Here is a 6,264-nt window from a genome sequence, read left to right as displayed (position 1 = left end):
TTTTAGTTACAATATTTTATATAATATTTGATTCCTAAGTTTTTAATTAGTAGGGAGAATACAATAGAGTTATTCTGACCTTTAATGCTGAGCTTTTTCCAGTGGAATTATCCTTAAGCAAGAGAATGTGTTGGGGATAAGTGAAGCCAAGTTTAACTGAAAACTCAACAAGGCCAAAGAGGAAAAGTGTAGTCCCTACGTGGATCCAAGCCTTCTTCCTCAAACTTGGATTGAAGGGGGAGATTATACAAGTGTTTTAACGAGTTGAACTCAGCTGGGGACCTATGCAGTTTAGGAATACAATAATTTTTTTTTTTCTGTTTCTCAACAAATGTTTAGTAAATACTTGTGCTAGGCATTCTTCTGGGTAGTTGGGATACACTGGTAAAACCACACAGACAAAAGTCCCTGCCCTCCTGGAGCTGGTGTTTTAGTAGAGGGAGACAATACATGTAAAACAAACACACAAACAAAAGAGTAAATACAGGTGTCCCCTGCTTTTTGCAGGTTAGTTTTACATCACTCTGCTTTCATGCAAAACCAACATTAGCACCTGATTTCATTAACCGAAAGAAATCCGAAGGGGATTTTCACTTTTATGAAAAAAGGTGAAAAGCAAAAATAGCTCGCATTCAGCCTTTGTTTTGCAGCGATCGTTAAAGAGGCAGTTTCCATCCTGAGCAGCAAGGTGGCCTCACCAAGGTCCTTCCCTGGGAGCCACACTCAGCATCTCAGCTTCAAGCCACCATAGCTTTGAACTGTGTATGTGAGCATCATATCATTCCTGCTTTTGCTGTACGTTAGTGTTATGTTAGGTTTTATGTGTTATTTGGTATGATTTGGTAGGTTATATATTGGGCATGGAAGTACTCAAAAAAATTTTCATATAAATTAATGGCAATTGCTTCTTTGCTTTATGCCATTTTGGTTTAGGAAAGTTTTCATAGGAATGCTCCATTTTTGGATGGGGGACAAACCTGTATATGGTAGTATAACCAGTTGCCACTGAGTCAATTCTGACTCATGGTGACCCCATGGGTGCCAGTAGAATAGTGTTCCATACAGGTTTCAATGGCTGATCTTTAGGAAGTAGATTGCCAGGCCTTTATTCCAAGGTACTTCTTGGTGGGTTCGAACCACCAATCTTTTGCATAGTGGCAAAGCGCTTACCCACTTGCACCACCCAGACACTCCTGTATGGTTGTATAGGAGACAATATTACAGAGTTAAATACATAATATGAAGCAAAGTAAGGAGGACGGAAAGGGTGAGGGGCTGAAGAACAGTTTTAATTATAACTAAGCGGGTAGGTAACACCTCATTGACAAGGCGAAAAAAGAGCTGAAGCTGAAGATAGGGAAGGTCCAAAACAATGAATGGAAGTGAGAGATATAGCCACATAATGAAAATGTGAGGCAGTGGTAACAGCAGGTATATAGGGTCTAAGGCAGAGATCATGTGAGTGATGGGAAACAGGCAGAGAGCCAGGCTAGAGGAGAGTGGCAGGGACCAGCTGTAGACGACAAAGTCAGAGGGGCAGTGACTGGCAAGATAGTGCAAGGCCTCCAAGTCCATTGTGAGGGCTGTGCTCCTCCCCCTGGTGAGATCTGGACACCACCACAGGTTTGAGCAGAGGCACGACATGCCACAACTTTCAGGTAAAGGTGTCCTTTTAAGGTGCCAGGCAGAGAACAGACTGGTTAGGAGGTGATCCTCGGATCCCAGGGAGAGAAGAAGGTGGCTTGGACCAGGGAGAGATCAATGGGCATGAAAGACATGGTCAGACTAGCAGCACATTTTGAAGGTAGAATAAATGTTTGTTTCATTATTTAATTAATTTAGAGGTACATAACCAAATTGCCTGTCAAATAGACAGCAGAGGGAACACTTGTTAACACATTTGATAAGGCTATCATTACCTGAAACTAAGCCTAAAGACATTGCATGAAAAGAATTTGGAAATATTGCTTCTTTTCTATGTTCTGACATGGTTTGAGTGTGTGTGTAGTGCTGGTATAAGCCCTTCTCTGAATATTTGGCAGAATTCTTCAGTAAAGTCACATGGGCCAGGGATTTTTTTTTTTAATTAACTTTTATTGAGCTTCAAGTGAACGTTTACAAATCAAGTCAGACTGTCACATATAAGTTTATATACACCTTACTCCGTACTCCCACTTGCTCTCCCCCTAATGAGTCAGCCCTTCCAGTCTCTCCTTTCGTGACAATTTTGCCACCTTCCAACTCTCTCTATCCTCCCATCCCCCCTCCAGACAGGAGATGCCAACACAGTCTCAAGTGTCCACCTGATATAATTAGCTCACTCTTCATCAGCATCTCACACCTACCCACTCTCCAGTCCCTTTCATGTCTGATGAGTTGTCTTCGGGAATGGTTCCTGTCCTGTGCCAACAGAAGGTTTGGGGACCATGACCGCCGGGATTCCTCTAGTCTCAGTCAGACCATTAAGCATGGTCTTTTTATGCGAATTTGGGGTCTGCATCCCACTGATCTCCTGCTCCCTCTGGGGTTCTCTGTTGCGCTTCCTGTCAGGGCAGTCGTCGATTTTGGCCGGGCACCAACCAGTTCTTCGGGTCTCAGGATGAGGTAGGTCTCTGGTTCATGTGGCCCTTTCTGTCTCTTGGGCTCTTAGTTATCGTGTGACCTTGGTGTTCTTCATTCTCCTTTGCTCCAGGTGGGTTGAGACCAATTGATGCATCTTAGATAGCCGCTTGTTAGCTTTTAAGACCCCAGACGCCACATTTTAAAGTGGGATGCAGAATGTTTTCATAATAGAATTATTTTGCCAATTGACTTAGAAGTCCCCTTAAACCATGGTCCTAAAACCCCCGCCCTTGCTCCACTGACCTTTGAAGCATTCATTTAATCCCGGAAACTTCTTTGCTTTTGGTCCAGTCCAGTTGAGCTGACCTTCCATGTATTGAGTATTGTCCTTCCCTTCACCTAAAGCAGTTCTTATCTACTAATTAATCAGTAAAAAACCCTCTCCCTCCCTCCCTCCCTCCCTCCCTCCCCCCCTCGTAACCACAGAAGTATGTGTTCTTCTCAGTTTATACAATTTTCAAGATCTTATAATAGTGGTCTTATACAATATTTGTCCTTTTGCCTCTGACTCATTTCGCTCAGCATAATGCCTTCCAGGTTCCTCCATGTTATAAAATGTTTCATAGAATCGTCACTATTCTTTATCGATGCTTAGTATTCCATTGTGTGAATATATCACAATTTATTTACCCATTCATCCGTTGATGGACACCTTGGTTGCTTCCAGCTTTTTGCTATTGTAAACAGAGCTGCAACAAACATGGGTGTGCATATATCTGTTTGTGTGAAGGCTCTTATTTCTCTAGGGTATATTCCGAGGAGTGGGATTTCTGGGTTGTATGGTAGTTCTATTTCTAACTGTTTAAGATATCACCAGATAGATTTCCAAAGTGGTTGTACCATTTTACATTCCCACCAGCAGTGTATAAGAGTTCCAATCTCTCCGCAGCCTCTCCAACATTTACTGTTTTGTGTTTTTTGGATTAATGCCAGCCTTGTTGGAGTGAGATGGAATCTCATCGTGGTTTTATGATCGAGAGCATTTTCTCATGTATCTGTTAGCTGCCTGAATATCTTCTTTAGTGAAGTGTGTGTTCATATCCTTTGCCCACTTCTTGATTGGGTTGTTTGTCTTTTTGTGGTTGTGTTTTGACAGAATCATGTAGATTTTAGAGATCAGGCACTGGTTGGAGATGTCATAGCTGAAAATTCTTTCCCAGTCTGTAGGTGGTCTTTTTACTCTTTTGGTGAAGTCTTTAGATGAGAATAGGTGGTTGATTTTTAGGAGCTCCCAGTTATCTGGTTTCTCTTCGTCATTTTTGGTAATGTTCTGTATTCTGTTTATGCCTTGTATTAGGGCTCCTAAGGTTGTCCCTGTTTTTTCTTCCCATGATCTTTATCGTTTTAGTCTTTATGTTTAGGTCTTTGATCCACTTGGAGTTAGTTTTTGTGCTTGGTGTGAGGTATGGGTCCTGTTTCATTTTTTTTGCAAATGGATATCCAGTTATGCCAGCACCATTTGTTAAAAAGACTATCTTTTCCCCATGTAACTGACACTGGGCCTTTGTCAAATATCAGCTGCTTATATGTGGATGGATTCTCAATTCTGTTCCACTGGTCTATGTGCCTGTTGTTGTACCAATACGAGGCTGTTTTGACTACTGTGGCTGTATAATACGTTCTGAAATCAGGGAGAGTGAGGCCTCCCACTTTCTTCTTGCTTATCCGAGGCTTCTTTCCCTTCCATATGAAGTTAGTGATTTGTTTCTCTATCCCCTTAAAAAATGACATTGGAATTTGGATCGGAAGTGCATTGTATGTATAGATGGCTTTTGGCAGAATAGACATTTTTACTATGTTAAGTCTTCCTATCCATGAGCAAGGTATGTTTTTCCACTTAAGTATGTCCTTTTTAATTTCTTGTAGTAGGGCTTTGTAGTTTTCTTTGCATAGGTCTTTTACATCCTTGGTAAGATTTATTCCTAAGTGTTTTATCTTCTTGGGGCTACTGTGAATGGTATTGATTTGGTTACTTCCTCTTCGATGTTCTTTTTGTTGATGTAGAGGAATCCAAGTGATTCTTCTATGTTTATCTTATGACCTGAGACTCTGCCAAACTCTTCTATTAGTTTCAGTAGTTTTCTGGTGGATTCGTTGGGGTTTTCTGTGTATAAGATCATGTCATCTGCAAATAGAGATAATTTTACTTCCTCTTTGCCAATCCGGATGCCCTTTATTTCTTTGTCTAGCCTAATTGCTCTGGCTAGGACTTCTAGCACAATGTTGAATAAGAGCAGTGTTAAAGGGCATCCTTGTCTGGTTCCCGTTCTCAAGGGAAATGCTTTCAGGTTCTCTCCATTTAGAGTGATGTTGGCTGTTGGCTTTGCATAAAAAAAAAAAGCCCTTTATTATGTTGAGGAATTTTCCTTCAATTCCTATTTTGGTGAGAGTTTTTATCATAAATGGGTGTTGAACTTTGTCAAATGCCTTTTCTGCATCAATTGATAAGATCATGTGGTTTTTGTGTTTTGTTTTATTTATGTGGTGGATTACTTTAATGGTTTTTCTAATATTAAACCAGCCTTGCATACCTGGTATAAATCCCACTTGGTCGTGGTGAATTATTTTTTTGATATGTTGTTGAATTCTATTGGCTAGGATTTTGTTGAGGATTTTTACATCTATGTTCATGAGGGATATAGGTGTATAATTTTCTTTTTTTGTAATGTCTTTACCTGGTTTTGGTATCAGGGAGATGGTGGCTTCATAGAATGAGTTGGGTGGTATTCCCTCATTTTCTATGCTTCGAAATACCTTTAGTAGTAGTGGTGTTAACTCTTCTCTGAAAGTTTGGTAGAACTCTGCAGTGAAGCCGTCCAGGCCAGGGCTTTTTTTTTGTTGGGAGTTTTTTGATTACCGTTTCAATCTCTTTTTTGGTTATGGGTCTATTTAGTTGTTCTACTTCTGAATGTGTTAGTTTAGGTAGGTAGTGTTTTTCCAGGAATTCATCCATTTCTTCTAGGTTTGCAAATTTGTTAGAGTACAATTTTTCGTAATAATCTGATATGATTCTTTTAATTTCAGTTGGTTCTGTTGTGATGTGGCGCATCTCGTTTCTTATTCGGGGTATTTGTTTCCTTTCCTGTATTTCTTTAGTCAATCTAGCCAATGGTTTATCAATTTTGTTAATTTTTTCAAAGAACCAGCTTTTGGCTTTGTTAATTCTTTCAATTGTTTTTCTGTTCTCTAATTCATTTAGTTCAGCTCGAATTTTTATTATTTGTTTTCTTCTGGTGCCTGATGGATTCTTTTGTTGCTCACTTTCTATTTGTTCAAGTTGTTGGGACAGTTCTCTGATTTTGGCTCTTTCTTCTTTTTGTATGTGTGCATTTATCGATATAAATTGGCCTCTGAGCACTGTTTTTGCTGTGTCCCAGAGGTTTTGATAGGAAGTATTTTCATTCTCGTTGCATTCTATGAATTTCCTTATTCCCTCCTTGATGTCTTCTATAACCCAGCCTTTTTTCAAGAGGGTATTGTTCATTTTCCAAGTATTTGATTTCTTTTCCCTAGTTTTTCTGTTATTGATTTCTAGTTTTATTGCCTTGTGGTCTGAGAAGATGCTTTGTAATATTTCGATGTTTTGGATTCTGCAAAGGTTTGTTTTATGACCTAATATGTGGTCTCTTCTAGAGAATGTTC

Source organism: Elephas maximus, chromosome 14, assembly GCF_024166365.1.
Source record: "Elephas maximus indicus isolate mEleMax1 chromosome 14, mEleMax1 primary haplotype, whole genome shotgun sequence".
NCBI classification, from domain to species: domain Eukaryota; kingdom Metazoa; phylum Chordata; class Mammalia; order Proboscidea; family Elephantidae; genus Elephas; species Elephas maximus.
This window is presented reverse-complemented; position numbering follows the sequence as displayed.